Genomic DNA, 25,911 nt, shown 5'->3' on the forward strand with positions numbered 1-25,911 from the left:
AATGGAAAACTGAATGCATTTAAAAAATAAAAATTAAACGTTTCAGTTTTTTTTTAAAGCAGGCAGTGGTCCATCGGCTCTTAAAAATACTTTTGATGCCAATTACATAAGGGAAGGGGTACCCTGGGCATCCCTTTCTGTTTGGAACTGGCAACCAATTTTAAAGATTTCAATAAAGCAATTTTAAATATAGCCCATTTCCCCTAATGGAAAACTGGATGCATTTAAAAAAGAAAAATGAAACGTTTCAGGTTTTTTTTTTTTAAAGTAGGCAGTGGTCCATCGGACCGCTGCCTGCTTTTAAAAAATATTTTTGCTGCCAATTACAAAGGGGAAGGGGTCCCCTGGAGACCCCTTTCTGTTTGGGACTGGCTAACAAACAGTTTGAAATTGGGAGTGAAGGCAATTGTATTGCGACTGCATTTGTAGTTGTAAAACAATCTTACATCCCCATCGACTCGCTATTAGGAAGGGATGACTTTGGCATGCCTCTTCCTAATAGTGACTTGCAAAACCTATTTTTCAAGTAGGTAACAGGTTACCGACTCGCAAAGTAGGTTTGGTGCATGCTACAACACTTTTTAGCATTTGCAAACAAGCTAATTTCCCATTAGTGCCCATTAAATTCGGTCACACATCTGACCTGTAGTCATGTACAGTCAGGTAAGATGAGAGTGAATTTGAAAAAAAACAAAAAGGCAAATCAAGGTGAAAGTTTGTAACTCAAAATGGTTATAAGTTATTTATCTGGGAAGGTAGTGTAACGAACAATTACTACCAAGTCCAAATCCTCACTGCTGAACACCTGTGTTAGAAATTGGGTTACTGGTTGAGGGGGTGAACCCCTTCTCAAGCAGCAACCACAATTCTTCTCAGGGTCAAGTCACAAATAAACCCTTAATTAAACTGTGTTCAACCGTCTGGTAGCTAGGCACAGAGCAGTCAAGATTAACTTAGAGGCAATGTGTAAATTATTTATGCAGCTCAAACAGTAATAAAGTAAAAACATGACAAAAGAAATCCCCCACCAAGTTAGAAACATGGAGTACATTTTAATACATAAATCAGGACCAAAACAACAAATATTCAATCAGTAGGATCACAGATATGAAATTTTAAATATTTCAGTCAATACAGAGCCAAAAACCATAAAGCGCCAGCGGTAGTCATCTGGTCATGCCAGACTGGGACAAAGTTCAGGATGGCCGCTATGGAGCGCGGGCCGGCTACAGGGACTCACGTAGGTCTGCTGAACACAGTACCTTAATCCTGGTTGCAAAGAAAGCCGACGTCCTGCATCAAGGATGCATCATATAGCATGTGATGTCCTAGTGTGGAGATGCATTGCGCCACAGCGGTTCTGATGGGCTGCAATGGGCAAAGTGAGTACTTGTGTCAGAGAAGTACGAACAGTAGAGATGAAATGTCGGTCCCGAGGACGATGCCTAGAGCCGCTGAAGTGATTCCCCGGTTAGGCGGGAGATGCCCTGCACCATGAAGGAAATGTGTTGGTTCAGCTGAATCCACAGATGGCTAGCAGCACCTTCAGGCCCACTTCCAAGGTTACAGACATGGGGTGAAACCACTTGGGAGGGCAGGACTCGCAGATGATAGAGTGCAGGTGCTAGGTTCAATGTTGTTGGAAGCCCATTATGCTAGTGAGGCTTCTCATCAGGAGGCCAGCCAACTAGCCCTTGAAGTTACTCTGGGAACCTGGGTTAAGAGATGTAGGTCCGGTCCTTCTCACACAGGCAGCAGGTCAGCACAGAAGGGCAGCAGTTCTTTAGGGCAGCAGCCCAGCAAAGTGGCAACTCTTTCAGCAGCACAGCAGTCCTTCCTGGCAGAGTCCACAAGTTCAGAAGTGTACTGGAGATTTAGGGGCTAAGGTCCAATATTTATACCCAGTACTCCCTTTGAAGTTTAGGAAGCTTGTAGAGGTTTCTATCCCCCACCTCCTAGATGTCAGACATCTCCTTCCTCCCTGTCCTGGCCCTGGCTTGACTAGATTCACAAAACACTAGTGACAAACACTTTGTGGGAGTGTTCAGGAACAGACTAAGTGATGTACAAGTGTGGAAGGTGACAGCTCCTCCCCCTCGTTAACTCAGAGTGGTCTATCCTGTCAACACATATCATCCCTTTGCCTCACTGTCTGGGAGCAATACACAAAAAGTTACGAAATCTAAAGGCTTTTGTTCAGTTTAGACTCGGGTGCACTGCCTGTTCATACGCACAGCGGTTTCAAAATGAATAAATTACAGGTGCAGATCGGCGAGTGGACAAACCTTAAACCACTCGGACTAAGTGGACAAAATTGCCACTTAACTAACTGAAAAGGGGGGTTGCCGATGCACTCAAACACAGTGATTAGATTGTTAGGTAACAATACAACAAAATTTTCACAACATAAATGGCAGAAGTAATCCAACAGAACTCCAATGAAGGGTAACTCGTGGAGTCTTTATTGCAGTATACAGCCAGCCGACACGTGTTTCATCGCACTCGCGATTCCTCAGGGCTGAAACAAACAAATGGTTGACAATAGAACATGTGTCTTGCATGGATATAGTTACAACAAGACCTCGGTTTGTGGCCTGTACATGCTTATTCTTAGCTTCTACTGCAGAAACTGTACCCTAATTCACCTTTGTAACGTATCAGTGCCACCACAACATATCCGTGTCGGAAGTGTGCTGAAGGCCGATGTTATCATTCGACGTGTAGGTGACTAGTGAGTTTATGCTGACACGTTCTTTGTGATAAGAAATATATATCATCATGATAGTCGCAACGGGAAAAGTGTTCTGTCCGTGTACGACTCATTCATACCACATGCTTAGTGACTTGTGTTTGATACTGTGACCCAATGCACAGAAAGTGCACATACCTAGATGGCTGTGTCATAGTCAGAAGGTCTGTATATGCAACATAAGAAATAAAAGGAACAAAAAAGGGAAAAACCTCATCACTAAAGATCGTGATTACAAGTCATCAGGCAAGAAGCACACAAATAGTGAGACTGTCAAATAAAATAAAGGAAGCTCACCGCTCAGCTGGTGATAATTCCGACCCAGCCGGGCCCTTGACCGAAAATACTCGGTATGAGTATGTATGCTGACGAGTAGGGTTCGCAATTCTGTAACCAGATCAATTATACTGAGTTACTAAACGAATATTCATATTACAAAGATTAGAACTAAATTCAACGGTTATCCTAATTTAGGATTGCATTTCATGTCTTGTGTCAGAAATGCGAGAATCAAACTTGCGAACATCGTAACAGGTTTGTCCAATTTGTCACATTGGGATCCGGTATACCCTTCACACTAAGTTTTAAGAATTTGATAAAGGACTTACATGTTAGCACTGTAGCCGTTTCTTTAAGGCTCGGAGGTCTCCGTATTTGATAGCTCCAATGTTGTGGAAAACATCGAACAGGGTACTGTTCTGAAAAGATTAGGGGCCCCGGTAAGAGTGTTGTCCAATTAAAATGTACATGACAGGATCGTGGCTGAGATATGAAAGTCTCTCTAGCTTACCTGTTGATCGGTTCGATTTTCTCTACGATGCCGGGTATGGCCCTAAAACGACGGGATACCCCAGGCTGAAATGACACCAAATTTACATGGGGTCAATATCCTCGTGTGATTCTACAAGACCAGTTCCTTAGTGAGGAAAGTCAAGCACGGTATCGGTCCTATCTTAATTTCTTACCTGTGTGCAGCTCTGGAGCGACGTGTAGCGCTTCCTGATCTCCGAGCTGTGTTCCTGTTTGGACACGTGACCGGGTCTCTCAAGACCTTATATACGTCACTATGCTGCGCGTTCGATCGACTAGACCGTTTGAGTATGCTTTGGTCGCGTCCATATTGGGTTCTCAGTTGAGCCCAGATATTCTCATTGTAAAGCGATAGTAAGGGGAAGTTATTTAAGAGATCTGTAATCCGATTTTCGAGTTCTGAGGAGGTTAGTGGATCATGTTACGATGTCTTAAGCAGAAAAAACGATCTCGGTCAGCCTCCAAAATGACTTTGGTTGTGAACACCGTGAATAGAAGTGGTAGTTTCCCGGTGCATATCCCAGTCATACGTGAATATAATTATATCCAACAAACAAATTTGAATTACAGTCATAGTTGAAATTCACATATATAACATCACTTAATTCTCAAAAGTATATGTTCGGGTGTCAAAAATAAAAATATTAAAGTAGAGTGCAGGAGAGTTATCATAGCATGAAGGATATCAATTTAACATGTGCAATGTAACTCTTTAACAAACACAGATCTGCATACAGTGTGGATATCTTACAGCATTTCAATTTAAAGTTGGCATGTTTGGCTTCTCAGTCTCCCAGGAAATATTGCATCTCCTGGTCGGAATTGAGTCCCTGTTCTACAGACTTCAGACGCATGATCCAAGTAGCATCTGTGTGTCTCAGTTTCAGTTCACGGTTGCCACCTCTAACGTCCTGATGGACTGTTTCAATGCCATAGAATTTGACTATTTTGTTGGTCTTGTCCTTCTGGCACGAGGCTACGTGTAAAGCTACTGGGTATTTAGGATCACCATTTAGAATTGCCCTTAAGTGTTCCATCATTCTCTCTTTGAGTTGTCTGATGGTGCTTCCCACATAGAACTTTCCACATTCACATTCTATGATGTAAATCACAAATTTGGTAGTGCAATTGATATTGTTTTTAATGACGTAGGAAACACCATCTGGACCCTTGAGTTGAGTCGTACCATGTTTGGCCCATTTGCACATGCTGCAGAACCCGCATTTGTAAAAGCCCTGGCTATGTTGTGTCATCCACATGGTGCGTGTTGTGTCCCGAGGCACGGTAGAACTCAATTTGTTCCTAAGCGTATTACCTCGTCTGAAAGAAATTTGAGGTCTATCTGCAATGTGATTAGTTAGAGCCCTCTCTGATTTCAATAGACCCCAATGCTTGGTGAGACTCTTCCGTAAAACATCATGATATGAATTAAAGTCAGTCACCATTCTGATTAGTTCATTACCAGAGACGGTGGGTTTGTGTGTGGTGGTGAGAGTGTGGGATCTCTTAACCTTTCTGACTCTTTTTTCGGCTCTCTTGATTGTTTTGGTTGAGTAGCCCCTTGTGTAAAATCTCTCCTTCATGCTTTTCAAACATTTCCCGAACTCACAGTCCTCACTACAGTTCCTTCTCGCCCTTAGGAATTCGCCATAAGGTATGGCGTGTATTTGATGTGGGGGATGCGAGCTCGAGGCATGCAAGACAGCATTGCATGCTGTGGATTTCCTGAAAAGTCTACTATGTAGACAGTTAGATGCTATGTAAAACTCAATGTCCAGAAATTCAATACTCGTCCTGCTCCAATTCACAGTGAATCGGATCTCCCAAGTATTCTCATTTAAGTGTCTGAAAAAGTCATTCAAAAGCTCTTCCGAGCCGGACCAAATTAGGATGCAGTCATCAATATATCGACCCCAGAATATAATAGAGTTGATATATTGAGCACCCCTCTTGCCCCAGATTAGATCGGATTCTAAGGCGCCCATGAATAGGTTAGCAAACGAGGGTGATATCTTTGAGCCCATGGCCTCTCCCTTCTTCTGGCGGTACCAGTTTTTATCAAACCTAAAGAAGTTGTTTTTTAGCACCAGTTCGGTCATCATGGACAACATCAGAGTATGTTGCCAAAGTGTAGCTGGTCTGTTGTAGAGAAATTTATTAATTGCCTGCATACCTAGATCTATGTTGATGCTGGTGTATAACGAAACCACGTCTAGCGTGACAAGTAGGGATCCCTCCTACCACTGGATGTCTGCTAGTGTACTCAGAATGTGTTTCGTGTCCTGTATGTAGGAGGGTAGATTTCTGACAAGGGGACCCAAGAAGAGATCTACGTATTCAGCTATTCTTTCAGTTGGGCCCCCTATGCCTGAAACTATTGGCCTCCCTGGTGGGAAAGGGAGGTTTTTGTGTACTTTTGGGAGAGTGTAAAGCCATGGATATGTCGGTCTGAACACTTTTAGGTACAAGTATTCCTCCTCATTTAATAACCCAGATTGTTTCCAAGTTAACAACTGTGAGTTGATTTCAAGTGTTAAGGGACCAATGGGGTTATATGTGAGGCGTTCATAGCAGGAGTCGTCCAGTAATTGTTGTAAAATTTCCTGGTGGTAGTCTACACGGTCCATTATCACTACGTTGCCTCCCTTGTCCGCCTCTCTGATAGTGATGGTGTTGTCATTCATGAGTGTAGTGAGTGCATATCTTTCCCCATTGGTGAGATTATTCTTGTATTTAAACATTCTGTCCTTTCGTAGACGATTCAGGTTATCCAGGTCCTCTACCACACGTTTGTGAAAGTTATCAATTGCATTGCCACCAGGTAGTGTGGGAATCCATTTGGATTTCGATTTTAACCCACTGGCAATGCTGTAATCAGATTCTATGTCCAGTTCCTCTAGTAATCTTTCCATATCTAGAGGAGAGTCTTCCATATCAGTCAATGACAAAAGAAGGTGGGTTGTATGCACATCTTTTATTGATAGGGAATCAGTGGTATTTTGTACAGGTGTAATTCCCATCCCTCTTTCCCTTTTCTCCAACCCAAAGAAATGTTTTTTTGAGTTTCAAGTTTCTTACAAATTTAAAGAGGTCAATCTTTAGCTTGCAGATATCCCCTGTGGCATATGGGTTGAAGTTCAGACCCTTGCTTAAGAGGGAGACCATATCTGGAGTGAGGTGCAGCTTAGAGAGATTGATTACCTGTACTTCCCTAGTGTCTACATTGTTTAATTCTTGTTGGCTCCTGATCTCAACTTCCTTCTGTAGTCTTCCGAACTTGCTTCCCCTGCCCCTCCTGGTTTTTGCTCTGATTGGTTTCTTGGGGGAACGTATCTGTTGCCCTTGCGTATCCGTAAAACCTCTTGAAAAAAAGCTGCCATGTTCTGTCTGTCCTGATTGTCTGAGTCCCCCCCCCGTTGTATTAACAGAGTTTAGAGAGGTGTTGCTGGAAGACAAAGAAGCAGGTTCTGAGCTTGTTCTATTTATGTTGTCAGTCTTAGAGCTGCTAGGGATCAGGGAGTCATACTTTTTGTCAAAAGTGAAAATTCGGCCACGAGTGTAGTCCAACTCATCCCTTCTCAGTTGCCTAGCTTTCCTATTCTTAATATCCGATTGATGTTTCAATAGGATTTCGTCCAGAATGGTGTAATTCTTGATTGTGGGTTCGGGCAGATTAAGGTCTTTAATTTCGTGTTCTAGGACTGCAATATCAGCTTGCAGTTTGGTCACCTTCCGTTCAGCGCTAACTATCAGTATCTCCATAAGAGTAATGGAGTTGTTAGTTAGAGATTCTTCCCATTTTACCATGAGGTCAGCATCTAGGTCATCGTAGGTGGGGAATATCTGGCCTCTTAAACCTCTCGGAATACGCTTCAATCTCAGATATTGTTTTAGTGTGACCCCATCCCACCATTTGGAATTTTCCAATTTGAGGAATTTGTCTCTAAGACCCTCTATGCGAGGGGGATTGGTGCTGGTAGAAGCCGATTGGGTGGACATACCTTTCGCTAGATTTTCAAATAACTCTTCTGCCACTTTAGTACGATCCATTTCAGGATGATCTAACAGTTTCCGACCTAGGGGTATTCTAGGTGACACAGAAAATACAAACAAGTTCAATGGTGCGTGGCGGCTACCCACAACTGAAATATGCTACGAAATCTAAAGGCTTTTGTTCAGTTTAGACTCGGGTGCACTGCCTGTTCATACGCACAGCGGTTTCAAAATGAATAAATTACAGGTGCAGATCGGCGAGTGGAAAAACCTTAAACCACTCGGACTAAGTGGACAAAATTGCCACTTAACTAACTGAAAAGGGGGGTTGCCGATGTACTCAAACACAGTGATTAGATTGTTAGGTAACAATACAACAAAATTTTCACAACATAAATGGCAGAAGTAATCCAACAGAACTCCAATGAAGGGTAACTCGGGGAGTCTTTATTGCAGTATACAGCCAGCCGACACGTGTTTCATCGCACTCGCGATTCCTCAGGGCTGAAACAAACAAATGGTTGACAATAGAACATGTGTCTTGCATGGATATAGTTACAACAAGACCTCGGTTTGTGGCCTGTACATGCTTATTCTTAGCTTCTACTGCAGAAACTGTACCCTAATTCACCTTTGTAACGTATCAGTGCCACCACAACATATCCGTGTCGGAAGTGTGCTGAAGGCCGATGTTATCATTCGACGTGTAGGTGACTAGTGAGTTTATGCTGACACGTTCTTTGTGATAAGAAATATATATCATCATGATAGTCGCAACGGGAAAAGTGTTCTGTCCGTGTATGACTCATTCATACCACATGCTTAGTGACTTGTGTTTGATACTGTGACTCAATGCACAGAAAGTGCACATACCTAGATGGCTGTGTCATAGTCAGAAGGTCTGTATATGCAACATAAGAAATAAAAGGAACAAAAAAGGGAAAAACCTCATCACTAAAGATCATGATTACAAGTCATCAGGCAAGAAGCACACAAATAGTGAGACTGTCAAATAAAATAAAGGAAGCTCACCGCTCAGCTGGTGATAATTCCGACCCAGCCGGGCCCTTGTCCGAAAATACTCGGTATGAGTATGTATGCTGACAAGTAGGGTTCGCAATTCTGTAACCAGATCAATTATACTGAGTTACTAAACGAATATTCATATTACAAAGATTAGAACTAAATTCAACGGTTATCCTAATTTAGGATTGCATTTCATGTCTTGTGTCAGAAATGCGAGAATCAAACTTGCGAACATCGTAACAGGTTTGTCCAATATGTCACATTGGGATCCGGTATACCCTTCACACTAAGTTTTAAGAATTTGATAAAGGACTTACATGTTAGCACTGTAGCCGTTTCTTTAAGGCTCGGAGGTCTCCGTATTTGATAGCTCCAATGTTGTGGAAAACATCGAACAGGGTACTGTTCTGAAAAGATTAGTGACTCAGGCTCAGGCTGCAGGCACCAAAGGGTAAGTAAAGGGTAAGGAAAGAAAATGTGAACTTTCTAAAAGTGGCATTTCAAAACTGTGATTAAAAATCCGACTTAACCATTAAAGAGGGCATGTAATTGCAAATCTTTAGACACCAAACCTACGCTGTATACCTGCTCCCAACTTAAAGTTATGTTATCACTTATTAAATGAAATAAGGTTACCCAATGTTATTCTATGGAAGAGGTAGGTCCTGCAGTAGTGAAAAACTAATTTTTCTCTACAAGGACATGTAAAACTTAAACGTACAAATCCAACATTTTAAATACACTGCACCGTGCCCCCATGGCTGTTCAGAGCCAATGCTATGGGTGACTTATATGTATTAAAAAGGAAGGTTTGGGCCTGGCAAAAGGTTCATTGTGCCAGGTCGACATGGTCGGTTAAAACTGTGCACACAGGTTGCAATGGCAGGCCTAAGACATGTTTACAGAGCTAATAAATGGATGGCACATACAGTGCTGCAGGACTATTAGTAGCATTTAATTTACAGGCCCTAGGCACATATACTACCGATTTAGTAGTGGCTGACAAGTAAATTGACCAAATTGGTGTAAAACAATCCTACACTGTTTTCAGGAGAGAGTGCAAGCAATTTGGCACTGGTAAGCAGTGGTGAGGTATGCATAGTCTCAAAGGCTAGCAAAAAAAGGTTCAGGAAACAGGACGGTAAGAGAAAAACATTTGAGGATGACTTTGCAGAATGGGCCAGGTCCAACAATGAGGAACAATACTTCATGAATAACGATGTACCCTTCAATAAGGTTTGTCTTGATTGTTTTAACTTTTTCTCTTAACAACAAAGATGTCTCGCTCATGTCTTGCATTGATGCATATTTGAAGTGGATAGAGATAACGTTCATGATAAATTATACCACTTAGCATATTGTGAAGATGTTGAAAGAGATCGTTGGTAAAGATGAGATCCTGAGCTGTCTGGTTACTGACAACTATACACAGCTTACAGCAGATGAAATGGGTTTCCTTGGAAGTTGTGGGATAACACACATTCACACCACTCTATACAATCCTAAAGGAAATATACAAGTCAAGAGAGTGAATAGAATGATAAAAGGAACCATGGAATTAGCATTAAAGTTGGACCTCAATGTGGAAGAATCCTTGAAGGATTAGTTGTGGACTCAGTGTATTGGCAAAAGTCCCTTTCAGCTGATGAGAGGTGGGTCCCCAGGTTGAAACCCAGGTAACTGAAATGTTGTAGAAATAAGGGTAAAGGTGATTTGCATATGAGAGAAAATGGTCAGAGAAGGATTCAAAAAGGAGATTGGGTGAAGGTGAAGTCTGGCAAACTATGTGCAAGTCAGTCAAAATTCAAAAGTCCTTTTATAGTGCAATTGGTGTGTGGAAATGTATCCAAAATGAGAATGGGCAATGTTGGGATTTGAGCCGCTTTGTCTTTTTATCAGAAAGGAGGTGTCTTTGAAGAAGAGTGAGAAATGATTTGCAGGTTTGTGTTTGATGTCCGACTCTGAATTGTTGTGTACATCCACATCAGAACGATTAGAGAATAATACGCAAGAAAAAGCAGAACACTCAAGTGTGTCTGGTTCGAGTGGTGACTTAAATGCAACCGATGGGTATTCTCTTTTTAAAGTATCACATGGTAGGCACAACCATCCTCCCTAATGGATAGGTGGTTTTGTCAGTAGATAAACTTTTGTTGTGTTAGAATTAGAACATTACGTTTTCTTCCATATGTTAACGTTTGTATATGTTTTGTCTGTCTGGGTTAGTTGCCATAGTTGAATCAATATTCTTTGTTAGTTGTTGTGCGTCTCAGTGTTATTGGTGTGGTGTTGTGATGTTATGTCTTTTGTAAATTCATGTGCGTACAGCAGACTACCATTTGGATTCTTTTTTGTCTGTAAGAAAAGAGATGTGATATGTATGTTTCTGTCCTGGACTTGAAACCTGTCATGCTCAGGCCAGAATGTAGAATTAGATGCCTTGGTGGAACTGTGCTTTACCTACGAGTTTTTAGTCCGGATTATGTGTCAGTTGGTTCATGGTGCTTGGCCTTGCGGCTGGCATGACTCCCAGTGGAAGAATAAAGAATATTTCCAATCATCCACTGGCTTTTGTTGCCATATGGTGCTGCAACAGTCTCTCTCTCTCTCTAGGTCAGGTATTACTGTCAATATGCAGTGTCATCTTTATTTTATTTATTTATTTTTGAGATTTTTATTGCGCAAACAAATACCCGAAGGTGTCTCGGCGCATGTGGCGGATAGAGAGACCGAGCAGCAGGCTTCCTGGTTGAACAACCATGTCTTTAAGAGCCTACGAAAGCTCATCAGATTGGGAGCAGTTTTTATGGTGAGTGGCAGAAGGTTCCAAAGTTTGGGTGTGGCAACCAAGAAGCGCCTGTCTCCCCAGGTTGCCGTTCTCGTGCGAGGTACCGGAAGCAGGCAGGTGTTGGCGGATCTCAGCTGTCTCTTGGGGCTATACAACTGGAACGCTTCAATCAGAAACTTTGGACCGACGCCATGCACTGCCTTGTAGGCGATGCAGAGGGCCTTGAATTTAATACGGCCCTCTACTCTTAGCCAATGCAGGTGACGAATGGCTGAGGTGGTTGGCTGACGGCGGGGGATGTCAAGAAGAATTCTTGCAGCCGCATTCTGTATGGACTGCAACTTAGATAGGACAAGTTTCTGAGTATTAAGGAAGAGGGCATTCCCGTAGTCAATTTTGGAAAACACTAGGGTGGAGACCAGGGTCTTCCCAGCTGAGGTGGGGAGGTAAGGCAGTATTTTCCTAATTTTCTTTAGAATAAAGAACGCAGATGACACAACCTTGTTGACATGAAGGTTAAATGACAACTTGCTGTCAAAAATGACTCCCAGGTTTCTAGCCTTTTCAACTGGGACAGGTGGAGAGCCCAGCTGGTTAGGCCACCAAGTGGAAGACCAGTCCGGGGAGAGTTTACCAAAGGTCATGACCTCGGTTTTGTCTGAGTTAAGCCTCAGACAATTGGAGGACATCCAGGTACTGACAGCAAGCATGGCCCTTTGAAAATCTCTTACAGATACTTTGTGAGACCTCTGCAGATGTCCCAGTACAAGAATTTCAACACACAAAGAGGTGCATTAAGGCAGCCTGGTGGATGTTTCCTGGCTTGATTACCGAAAACAGATATATTCAGATCAGCCGCACTGTAAGAGGTTTGCGAACATGCCATATTTGTTTAGCAGGTTATCATAGTTCAGAATTGGAGTGTAATTTCAGTGCTCTTAAGACATTTCAGCCGAGATAGCAGTGCATGCACTATGCACATCAAGACTGGGAAACGTCTCAGTATTGGCTTCGCTGTACATAGCAAGAGCCATATTGACTCCCATGGCTGAAGTATCAAAGTCTTCAGCGAACTCTGCCAGTGTGCCTCGACCATGAACTATTACGGATAAGGCACATTGTTAGAGCTGGCTGAGTATCAGGACCCACAGATATAGCCTTGCCAAGTCAATGCACCTCAGTCTTGACATGCTATTACAACGTTGATATTTGTGCATATTAACCAGGAGACCTTTGATATGACAGGCTGGAGCACTAACTTTGTATGGACAGACCTTCCCTACCATGTCTCTCTATCTCACCTTTTTGTTTATTGCTTCCTTTCTTGCTCCGCCATACACTTGTCTTTCGCACCTGCTACCGTATAGTGAATTGTGTCTAGATATCTGGACTTAAATCAATGCACTGATTGTTTCAAGTTGAAATGTTAGGCTTCAGTAACAATTACTTGTGCATAAGCAAGATAATAAAATTAAGTTGGGAGGTTATTTAGAACCCCCTGCACGTTGTGATCACTTAGTTTATGTTTTATTTAACAGAGTTTTATATAAAGCTGCAAACCTATGAGGTTGTCTGGAAAGCAGGCAATACTCTTCCCTAAGTAACTATACAAAGGTCAGACAAACAACTGATGGAGCAGGGTTTTTGCATCAAATAAAATCTGCTCGGATTGAACCCTCAGTAATATTTACTAACCCTGTGCAGTACAAAATAAACAAGAGCTCAATATGGGAAAATGCTTCTGCACAAGGGCAAACTAAACTACTGGAGTAGGCCGCAAAAATGCTTTTGATTAATGAAAAATAAAAGACTAATGCTGCTTTAGTGAACGTTATTAATAATAGCTGTAATGCAAATGTTAATATGGGTTGTGCTGGGATAAATGCAGCATTTGGGTTTGTGCGTAGACAAATGCATTTCAAATGAAAAATAAATGTTTGTGTTCTGTTCATCATAGAAACAAGCATGAGTTTCGTTCTGTATGACAGATAAAGGGTTAAAGTCAGCTGCCTTAAAAAATTATATCCTAGAAAATGTGAAAATGTAAGCAAGAAGGTAAGAGGAACCTGACTTTGCCCTTCGAATCCTGAGTGCCTACCAAGATCCGAATGAAAAGAACAATGTTATGAACATGGAGGGAAGCTCCCTCTGCAGAGAGGCGCTCAGCGGAAAAGTTATACAAAATAATAGAGACTTGAACTTTATTTCATGGGGAGAAAATGTGATCTCTTATGGATGACTAAAACAAAGAAGTCTTTAAAACCTATGTGTGCGTGGAGAGTGGTGTGAAAGTGCATCCCCTCCCTTGACCAATCAATTGTGAAGCATGACCTAAGTTAGATACTTCTGTGGGTTGGTCTTTTGAGTTTTAGGGTATAATTGAGGTACCCGGAGGGAGGGGTTTAGGACAGACATCTTTGCTGACTGTTGGGGTGAGATGGGCGCATGTCGGCGATTTGCTGTTCTGCCTGTGTTTCCTGACTTAGTCTTTGCCTCTTCAAATCTTCTTGAGGGGCCCTTGCTGTTTCCCTGGCCATGTTTCTTAATTGGGTTAGTATAGCCTGATATCTAAATTTGCATAACTTTTGCAAATGTATTTTGTCTATGAATCTTTTGTCTCTTCTCCAATCCACTCCCTAATGCATTGTCATTGATTATGAATTTGTCATTTTCTCTTCTGATGTTGTTTGTTTTGTGACAGACTATGATTGGTGCTGTATTTTGGTTCTTAATGAGCATTACTTTACATTCTTTAGATAAACATTATAAATTTACAAATGAGTCTGTCTTTATTAGAGTATTTTTATTCATGAGTATTGATTTGTCCACATGATCAACAATATAAAGATTGCATCGCCATTTTTGGTAAATTAGGAAGAGCACTGGTAAATCGGTAGTTTTTAGAATCACACTAATCCCAGCACAAAGGAGCTTGTTGGGTAATGGAAATTGGGCCCTGTGTTTGGGAAATTATAAGTACCGGAGCACTGGATCAGTTTTGGTAGCAGAAATTGATGGTTGTTTTGGTTATTTAGGCAGGTCAATGATTGATTTAATGATTTTGATTACTAATATGAAGGTAGTGTCTTGTTTTGATGTAGTTTGGAGGTACAGGTACAAAGTTGCCTAAGATCCTGGGATGTTATAGTAAGCCTATGTGCTAGTCATAGTGTGGAGAGAAACCACAGTGAAAGTCATAGTGTGGAGAAATACTACACTGGAAGTTTTTTGTCTGCTGTTGTAATATCGAATGGCGAAAGGCTGTTAATGTTATTTTAGGGACTTACTCTAATGTAAGGAGAGTTTATGAAATAGTGGAAAGTCCGCTTTCAAAACTCTGGCCTTATCCCTACAGGAGTACCGAGACCTCTTTTAATAAAAAAGTCCTTTTGTGAAACTTTAGCCTTATCCCTAGAGGAGTACTAAGACCTCTTTTCACTTGTTTGAAGGTAAAGTGGGGCTTATTTTACTGGAAGCAAAAGAGATCCTATTGAGTAGTTGAACTATTCCTTTACTAGTGGAGCAGACAAAAGCGCTGTTTTGTGTAGTTTCTAATAAAAATCTAGTTAGAAATATTTTGTTTTTGTTGTAATACTTTATTCGATAGAAATTCATCATAAAAGTACAAACATACAAATATATAAAAAAGACAATCAATCCAAAGTACTACAATTACATCCAAATCAGTGAATAACAATTTTTAAAAAAACTGCAAGATAAAAACAATGTTTAAAACAATGTTTTGGTTATTAAAAAGTTTTATGTGTTTATGCATTACCCAGCAGTCTAGAGCGTATTATCCAAGCACCCCCCAGGTACTTTGCCACCCCACAAATAATGTACATAGAAACAGTATTAGTTGTAATAATACGTAGGGCTGACCTATGATCTTTTACACCCAGCTCCCTGCATACAGGTTTCAGCCATTTAGCCCTAACAGATGTGTATGCTGAACAGGCAAATAAGAAGTGGCCAAGGGTTTCCTCAGGACATTGGCAACCTGGGCATTTTAATTCAGTCCCCCCTTGGACTTCCACCTCTCCCAAAAAATTTTAAGGGACAGGGTGCCATACCTTAATTTCAGGAACAGGGTTCTGTCTCTAGCTACTTGGATGAAATCCAAAAATGGTTCCAACTTCATAGAGGGTTTGTGAATAAGAAAGTTCATAGTTAAAATCCCCAAGTTTGAGCTGGTATTAATCTTGGCCCCAACCCAGTCCCAATATAATTTCTTTACAATTTGCTTTGGGGGAGGAACTTGTGACGCCGAGGACTCCCCCAGACCTATTGATACTACTAATTTCTTAAGGTTGTTAAGCCATTTTATTTGGTTAGAAACATTTTGGGTTATTAACTCATCCAGCACTCGGGCATACCCGGCTAGTTCCTCGGTTCTTCCCAGGCGCACCCAAAATAGCAGCGGCCTTAGTTGAACTTTATCCGAGATGGATCTTTTACCCATATCGAAAAATAGGGGTAACAAAGGGGTAGAAGCTGGAAGTGAGACTAAATCTCTGATGAACTTATTTTCCGCAGTTACCAGTGCCTTAGTAGTTCTGCACCCCATAATTCGGCGCCATAAACTGCCGAGGACAATGCCTTACCTTCATAGACTACCAAGGCAGTGGCGACCGGTCTACTAGAAGAGAGACGCTGGTTCTTTATTATTACACCAGACACCCTTTTTAGGTTTAGTACCATTTTTGAAATGTGGGAATCCCAGCTCATGCGGTTGGACAATCTCACCCCAAGATAATCAAATTCATTCACCACCTCTAAAGGGGATCCACTCAAAGTAAGATGAACCTTCCTGACCTTTCTGTTAGGAGTTAGGACCATTAACTTTGTCTTCAAAGTGTTGACCGTTAACCCACGATCATCGCAGAATAGGGAAAAACAGTCAAGCAGCTTTTGAAGGCCCTTAGGGGTCTTGGACATCAAGAGGGTATCGTCAGCAAAGAGGAGTGTCAGGGTTTTCTCCCCGGCAAGGACGGGGCATCTGCCGGGTCCTCCCTTAAATGGTCCACCACCCCATTTATAAAGAGGGAGAACAGTGTTGGCGCCATCACACATCCTTGCCGTACCCCCCTGCTGACTGGTACTCTCTCTGTCATTTGACCATGGCGCCCCCATCGTTGTGGAATTTTAGTTTGCGATCTGAACATCATCTGCGCCAGCTTGTCACCTATGCACTACGTGCACGGCAGCCATTCTAGGTCACCTATGTACTACGCGCACGGCAGCCATTTTAGATATCATGGTCTCCCTGTCCACGATCGATCACCAGCGCGCCCCTCTGACCCAGCAAGCATCCTCCGCGCACCCTGGCTCCCCCTCCCTCCTCCTTATGAGCATGACCCTTCTGCATGACCCTGTCCTTGGGAGTCACGCCAGCGCCTGACCAACACCTCCTCTCTTCCCATGAATGCCCCTCTGTTGATAAACCTCCCCTCTACGCTGGATTGTCCACGCAGCATGAATACCCCTCCATTGATAGCCCCTCACCCCGTGTCCGGCTGTCCACACAGGTCCAAGGCCACTGCATAAGCCGGGAGATATCATTTACTGACCCTTATTGTATGAGGTCGCTCTCCTTCAAAGGACCCTCTATTGATCCAGGCCTCCCCACCCCCTGTGATATGATCAGGCGCACACATCCTAAGACTCGACGAAACACTCAGCTGCGTGATGACCCCCTCTCTTATCAGCAGGTTGAGGACCTCCATTGTGAAGGTATATGGGGGTGGGATTAACACGAGGATTACGGGGATGTCTTTTTCTTGCCTTACAAAGTTCTGATTGTAATAAAGGAAGGTCACATGCCATAAACCAGTGTATAAGAGGCCAGGCCTCCGAGAGGCTGTTAGAGCACCTCGAGACGATACCTTGTTGTCTGATCTGATATGTTCTGCTCCGTCGGAATAAACTTCTGTTTCCTGCCTTCTGGTCTCCGGCGCCTGCCTCATTGCTTGGTAAACTTGAATGGTACAAGGGCAGTTAGCGCCGGGCAAATCTTGAGAAAGGTCCCAGCCCTACCTTTTTCTACAATTGGCGTCCCAAAGCGTGGGGCCCATCAGCGACACGTGGATCCAGTGGGAGAGGTCCCGATGACAGAGTGAACGACTGCAACGATCGGGAAGAGCTCATGTCCGATAGACCCTCGTCTGACAGCCGATCATCCGACCTTCACTAGTTCTGAACAGACCTCTCTCGAGTGATCTACGGTCCTGACTGGGAACCATCAGGAGTGCCGCGAACATCACGAAGGAGAGAGGACGATCGGGCGCTGGATCCAGAGGACAGGAAACCGTCCATGCGGTCCGGGTAAGGTCGTGTAAACACGACGAATTGAGGAAAATTGTTTTTGTTTGGATAATACTAGTATTACGCTTTGTTGAAACCTCTGGAGATTCGCTGTCTGCAAACGGGGAAAAACAAACAGGCTCTCTCTTTGCAAACAGTGAAGGATAGGTAACGCAGACTTTTGTCCCCATTGTAATCCGTCGTGCCTATCTTCCTCCCCCACTGTTTCCCGAACTGTCGTTCGTGGATTATTGTCTGGAGATTCTTTGTCTGCAAACAGGGAAGAACAAGGTCTCTCTTTGCAGGTAGAGAAAGAGTGGGTAACGATAACTTTTCGTGCCCACTTATTCTCCCCACTGAATTGTTTTGATTGACCGATTGTTCGGTATTGGTTCATTTGAGGTATTCACCGCCGGCAAACAACGGAGAATAGAAATATTCTGTCTAGTCTTTGCCCGCCGTGATAAGATAGGTAGTGCAGACTTTTGTCCCCGGTGTAAACCGTCATGCCTATCTTCTCCCCACTGGTTGGTAGCCTGTTTAGCCCGGACCGCTTATTAGAGATGAACCATCCAGCTCCACTGGAGGGCACCCCTAATAAGGACATGTTCACTAAGTATGGACTAGTCGCTATAGCTTACACTAGACTATGGCATAAATATACGAAAAAGAACCCTGAAAGTCAGTGGCCACTGATAGGTTCCTTTAGTGAAAATAAAATAAAAACATTAGAAATAGCGCTCCAGAAGAATAAGACCACGCCCACTATGCTCGACAGTATCGGCATGTGGCGCAAAGAAACGGAACAACGAAAGAAAAGAGAAGAAGCAAAAATAGGGAAAGAATTACGAAAGGCAGCCGACCTAGCCGCAAAGCAACTAGAAGAGGAAATAAAAGAAAGAAGAGAAGCTACACAAAACCAAGAATCAGGGTCAACAGGCCAATGTCCTGTTAGGACCCCCTCTGCGCTCTACCCTGAACTACCCTCCAAACAACGGGCAAACGATGAGTTATTGCTAGGTCCCCCAATCATCTACATGCCCCCTCCATATGCTCCCAGCCAACAAAACCTGCAATCCCCGAGTATGAGTGAAAGTGACCCTAGTGCTAGTGCACCGGCCCTCACGGCCTCCGCACCAGCCACATTAACAACTTCGTCAGACGACCCCGAGGCTAGCAAACAATCATCAGCCAGGTTAAGTAGGTTAAGCAAAGATGAGCGGGATGGGATCAACGAAATAGCAAAGGCATTGGTAGAACGAAGGGAGAGCGAAGAATACACAATGAGCATATATAATTCACATGCCGACAGCCACAGACGGCATTTCATTTTGCGATTCAGCTACCACACCCTGAACGCATATGAAGATAGGTATCAGAGTAAGGGTCCCGCTAAACTAACAACACTGTATAGGAAGATTGATGTTGGAGATGGGACTGAACGTGAGGCGACGGAGCTCTTCATGCAAATGCTTGAGGTCTTCCGCCACCTCGCGGAACAGAAACCAGAAGCCAAGGTTACGGTCCCTGAAACAACCTCGGCAGAGGTAGCCAATACTATGATGCCTATCAGAGAAGCGGCTCCTTACTGGATCCCGCCACGGGGCCAGGGAACGAGCGATGATGTTAATAGTGAAAATGCAAAGGGGAGGGTTGTGTACAATTGGGTTTACCAACCATGGGACCGACAAGACATCCTAACCTTTAAACAAACCCTGCCCGACTTAAGAAAGAACCCGACGGCATTTTATACCGAATTAGGCACAGCCTTGGGTTCAACAATAATGACTTTAGCAGATATTGACTTGTTCTTTGGGTTATGCCTGCCAGCTGATGTGTGGAAGCAAATCCGGAAGGTTGACCACACGGATCTGTTTGGACATACCTGGGACCAACTCGGTAAACTAGATAGACAGCGAGAGCCGGGGAGTAAACCAGTGAAGGACATACTGGAACTCCCAGACAAACTGGTCCAGAAGTTAAAAACCCTGGTCCCGGAGAGAAAAGTAGACTGGTCGATAGTCACGGCCTGTCGACAGAAACCCCAGGAAGATGTGTCAGAATACTTCTCCCGATTTGAGACCGTGTTCTCCGACTACAGTGGCCAAGACATGACCACCGCAACCGGACAGTACCTGTTTGTGCAAAATTATGTAAAGGGACTAACACAAGAAGTCTCCCAAAAACTGCAGACGAGTGAGAGTAGTTGGGGGGCCTCCAAACCCGCAGCTATCCTTCAGATGGCTCAGTATTACGAGCACCAAAAGAATGAGAATGATAGGGCGTCCGAGAAAAAGAAGAAAGATTTAAAGGAAAGGGTAATGATAGCCCAGATACAAGGTATAGCGTTAGGACGGGAACACCAAAGGGGGAACTACCAATCAACCACCCCCAGAGATCTACCTCCTAAAGATCTCACCCCAGCGCCCCACACTGGACGTAAAGACGTTAGCAATGACCAATGCGCCTTCTGCAAAGGGCTCGGCCATTGGAAATTCCAGTGTCCAGTTCTGCTAGAAATGAATAGAAATAGGGATTCCAGGGATGTGGCGGGTGGTCCGAGGAATAGAGTACAGGGACGAGGGAGCCCCAACGACACCAATAATGACAGATCAGGAAGACTGAACACATTTGACCGTCCCCGACAGAACCAATATCAGCTATCCGAAGGTGAACATGCCCCCGACTTTGCATAGGACTGCCAGGGGCAAGGGAGGGATCCAGTCGAGCTCTGTGTTGACCAGCAAGGTCCTTATGTCACCGCTAAGGTCTTGGGTACAGAGTCTCCATTCTTGGTAGAGACTGGGGCGACACGTAGTGTGTTATCGAAACGACTGATTCCAAGGGCACCCTTGTCTGGCTCACACATAACGTCGATAGGTTTCGATGGGACGCCCTCCACTAACCCCCTGTCCGTACCTGTTACCTTTGACCTAGAAAACAACACTACTGATGCGACATTTCTACTCTCCTCCAACTCCCCTGATGCCATTATGGGCATTGACTTACTGAAACATTTTCGAGCTACCATTAGGTGTTCCCCAGATGGAATACGAGTCATCCTGTACGACAACCCAGACATGCCCAGATCCCGTCCCCCACGACACATGTGCTCCATAACTGACGCTGACCTGTCCCTGCTTGACACCCTGCCTTCGTACCTGTGGGCCAAAAATGACTCTGATGTGGGGCGAATGATGATTGATCCTATTCACATAACTGTACGACAGGACGCTACGCTTCCGAAACTCCCGCAATATCGGATATCGCCAGAGGGTGAGAAGGCACTGGTAGCGATCATTCAGTCTCTGGTAGACGCAGGAGTGGTTGAAGAGGTGGTTAGCAATGTCTGCAACAGCCCAATCCTACCTATTGTTAAGAAGCAAGGTGAAGGAGATGAGAAAGCGTACTGCTTCATCATCGACTTGCGAGAGATTAACAAAGTGGTTGTACCCCAATATCCTGTGGTCTCTGATATCACCACCATTCTGACCCTCATCCCGTCCACTGCCACCACCTTCACTGTTATCGACCTTAAGAACGCGTTTTTCTCTATCCCCATCCATCCAGACAGCCGTTATCTCTTCGGCTTCACTTTAAAATCCCGTTCGTACCGATTTTGTAGAGCTCCCCAGGGGTACACTGAAAGTCCCAGCATTTATAGCCAGGCCCTCAAAAGACAGCTGGATGCCTTCCAGCTACCAGAGGGAGTGGTGTTGATCCAATATGGCGATGATATCCTTTTGGCGGCTGACACCACCCCGCTTGCAACGACAGCCACCGTCCAACTCCTACACTTTCTTGCAGAGAATGGCCATAAAGTCTCCAAAAAGAAGTTACAGTTCTGTCAGCCGCAGGTGACTTACCTAGGCCATCTTCTGTCCAAAGAAGGGAGGAAACTTACACCCGACCGAATCCAAACCATCCTAGACACCCCCATCCCAAAAACACAAAAGCAGGTCCGCTCTTTGGTTGGCCTAACATCTTTTTGCAGACAGTGGTTGCCTAATTACAGCCTCATTGTGAAACCATTACTTGCCCTACTGACCAAAGATGTCCCCTCCCCGCTCCCTTGGACCGCTGAGTGTCAAGCCTCCTTTAAGGAATTACGGGATGCACTCTGCTCAGCGCCCGTCCTCGGAACGCCGGATTACTCCAAACCCTTCTCCCTCTTCACCCACGAAAGGGAGGGATGCGCATTGTCTGTCCTAACTCAATCAATTGGTCCTAAGCAGCGCCCTTGTGCCTACTTCTCCGCCACTCTTGACCCTGTAGCCAGAGCTTTGCCTGCCTGCCTTCGAGCAGTAGCCGCCGCTGCTGTCTCTATCCGTCAGAGCGAGGGAATTGTACTTTCCAACCCCCTCACAGTGCTAGTACCCCATGCAGTCGACACCCTCTTGAACCAGACTAAGACCCAACACCTGACTAGCGCACGACTGACAGGGTACGAGTTGACCCTGCTTGCACCCCACATCACACTAAAGAGATGCACGACTTTGAATCCTGCCACATTGTTACCCCTGCCTGAAAATGACCCCGGCATTCCTCCCATCCACGACTGTGTGACTCTCACGGACGAACAAACTAGGAGTAGGGTTGACCTCCGAGACACTGCTTTCCCTGACCCCGATGGAGAGCTATGGGTAGACGGCTCTTGCATCAAACTCCCAGATGGCACCACTTCAGCTGCCTATGCAGTAACGACAGCCCGAACAGTAGTTGAGACAGCCTGCATCACACAACGATCTGCCCAAGCAGCAGAGCTGATAGCCCTCACCCGAGCATGCATCATAGCCGCAGGGACCACCACGAACGTATATACGGACAGCCAGTATGCCTTCGGAGTGGTCCACCATTTTGGGCTCCTGTGGAGAGAGAGGGGATTCCTGACATCCCACGGCACCCCGATCCTCCACGGAGATCTAGTCTCCGCTCTGATCGAAGCAGTTCTCCTCCCCAAACGATTAGCGGTAATCAAATGTCAGGCACACAAAAGGGTGACAGACTTAGTTGGACAAGGGAATGCGTTGGCCGACATCACTGCACGAACCACAGCTGAGAATAGGACGGTGACACGCATGTATGTGACCAGGTCACAAGCAGAAACATGGAGTGACACAAGGGTAATGATCAGAGACATACAGTCGGCCAGCACCCCTCACGAGCTGACCAAATGGGCAAGGGTGGGTTTGAAGGATGAGGAGGGCTGCTGGCGAATGAAGGATGCAAGCAAATGGTTGCTGCCCGACTCATATCTGATTCCCATACTGACAATGGCTCACTCCCCCGCACACATAGGATCTGCACCCATGATCGAACTCATTTCCAAAGTCTGGCATAACGACAAAATCCCTGACTCAGCCAGACGCCTAGTTCAGCAGTGCCTTATCTGTCTGCAACACAACCCCGGGAAAGGAACTGTAGTGCCCCGGGGAGGGTTTGGGACCCCCAATCACCCCTTTGAGGTCCTTCAGATGGATTACATCCAACTAGAGAGATGCCAAAACCTGAAGTATGTACTAGTCATCGTATGTGCCTTCAGCAAATGGGTAGAAGCCTATCCAACCCGTGACAACACCGCCATGACTACTGCCAAAGTACTACTGAAGGAATTCTTCCCTCGCTATGGCCTTTGCCGAATTTTATGGAGCGACAATGGCCCCCACTTCATAGCTGAGGTTATCCAACTAATCCTGAAGGGGTTGGGGGTGAAGCAACGATTCCATGCGGTCTTCCACCCCCAATCCGCTGGTCTAGTGGAACGCCATAATGCCACACTAAAGCTGAAACTGGCAAAAATAGTGGCCACCACTGGACTTAACTGGCCGGATGCCCTCCCACTGGCCTTGTTATCGATGCGCTCCACTCCCACCAAGCACCATTTGACCCCCTATGAGGTCGTGTTTGGGCGACCGATGAATCTCTGGACTGCTCCCAAACCGACCTCCATTCATGACGTCCCAGACGTCCTACTATCTGATTATTTGTGCAAGTTAACTAAAACGTTGTCTGTCATTCATCAACAGGTGCAGCAGGCCATCCCCGATGCTTCCAGGGGCCCCGGCCACGACATCCAACCGGGAGATTTCGTATTGATACGAAATTTCCAGCGAACCAAGAGTCTGGAACCTCGGTGGACGGGCCCCTGGCAAGTGCTGATCACCACCCGAACGGCACTCCGAGTGGAGGGGAAGAAGCACTGGCTGCACGCGCATCATTGCCGGAAGGTCCCTGCAAACCTGGCCACGACAGAAAACGTCAGCACCCAAGAAGAGCTCCTGAGCAAAGACCGACCGATATTGGACTGTTATCCCGATACTGAGGCACTCGAACTTGCAAAATTCTCTGATCCCACTGTGCCATCCAGAGAAGGGTATTTCCTGCGTCGAAAGGAGGGAGCTTCGGCTAAGTAGGCCACGGACTAAGTTAAATCTCAGAACGGTGACCTACACACAATCAAGGGTCGCTGGGAGAGAAGCTAAACGAAGTCTGTGGTTCTGCCCACTACCGAGCCCCTTGAAGGTGATGGAAGCGCCAAATAAGAAGATGATGGAAGCGCCAGATAAGAAGATGATGGAAGCAGCGGGAAATACCCAGTATAGAAATCCAAAGACTGACAACCTGCACAAATCAAAGACAATTGCACTCTTCATTGTCTTCCTCTTCTGCCTCCTCCTCATGACCTCCTTCTGGATTCTGGAGGAAAGCACACCGGCTCACGAGACCTTGCTACCTACTGCACAGCCAACACCCCTGAAAGAGCATCACCTAATCTCTCTGTCGCCTCAGCTCCGAGAAAGGCGCAGGGAATTCTGGAACAATTCCTTCGTGCAACTGTTGCACCAACACAACCTTGCTGCAAATGCTACGAACTGTTGGATCTGCGGGTTGCTCCCGCATGCCACTGGACACTCCATCCCCTTCATCCCTTCACCCTTCTCAGTTCACGGCTCTTGCCTCGCCTGGTTGATCCTCATGCAAGAGAGCCACAGGGACAACGCCACCTCCAGCCGGACAGTGTCACACTTCTACTCTGGGTTCTGGCTGAACAAAACAGGAAAGACCCCAGCTGCCCTGTGTCCTGCGCTCGCAGGCGCCACCTTCATCAAAGACATTCCAGCCAAAGAACGAGTCGAAGTACAGGTGCTCCACAATCCGGCCAGAACCACCTTCACTCATCTGCAAAAACAAACTACCGCCACTTTAACCGTGGCCTTGTCTGTTATCAATGTCACCGGTCTCGTGTGTCTCGAAGGCCAGGGGACGCAGCTGGTGGGTTACAGCGCCTGCCGAATCACCAGAACATTGGACTCAGCTGAACCCCCTTCTTTTGTTGCTTCTCCAAACATGTACTTTGTGTGTGGCACCAAGGCTTACACCTGGCTCCCGAGAGGTTGGAAGGGCACCTGTTATATTGCCTTCGTTCTTCCACCCACATATGTAGCCCCTGCCAACCATCACCGGCAGAGGCGTGCAGACGACCTTGGACAAGCCGACTCCACCGGAGCACAGTTCCTGGATGCAGCAAAGGGACTTGTTCCTCTGTGGGGTCCAATGGCAAACAGCCGTGCTATCCGACACCTGACCCAGGCCGTAGAAACAACGATCAACATCACGGCTGGCATCCTCGCCAACAACACTGCGGAGCTTCAGGCGGTCCGCCTTGTGACCCTTCAAAATCGACTCGTCCTAGACGTGGTCCTAGCCGACCGAGGAGGAGCATGCCGCATCATCGGATCCAGCTGCTGCACCTACGTGCCAGATAACTCGCCTTCAGTCTACAAAGCCATCGAACACCTCCACAGACTTTCCTCGGAGGTTCACCAAGAACAGGAAGGATGGTCGCTTGGGAGCTGGTTTTGGGACACTTTGAAAAATTGGGGTTGGAAGTTGTTTTCCTTCGTGCTGGTACCTGTTGGGATATTATGTGGGTGTTGCCTAGGTAACCAATGTCTGCCACCTTTGTTCGGCCTTGTTTCTAACTGTGTGTGCCCAAAGACTGTGGACTTCCGAAATGAGCACATGAGCCCCCTCTATGAAGTAGAAATACGTGGCCTTATGGGGATAAATCCGAACTGACAAGTTGGCGAGACATGTTAAAAGGGAGGACTGTGGAATTTTAGTTTGCGATCTGAACATCATCTGCGCCAGCTTGTCACCTATGCACTACGTGCACGGCAGCCATTCTAGGTCACCTATGTACTACGCGCACGGCAGCCATTTTAGATATCATGGTCTCCCT

This window comes from Lissotriton vulgaris, chromosome 5 (genome assembly GCF_964263255.1).
Source record: "Lissotriton vulgaris chromosome 5, aLisVul1.2, whole genome shotgun sequence".
Classification (NCBI taxonomy): domain Eukaryota; kingdom Metazoa; phylum Chordata; class Amphibia; order Caudata; family Salamandridae; genus Lissotriton; species Lissotriton vulgaris.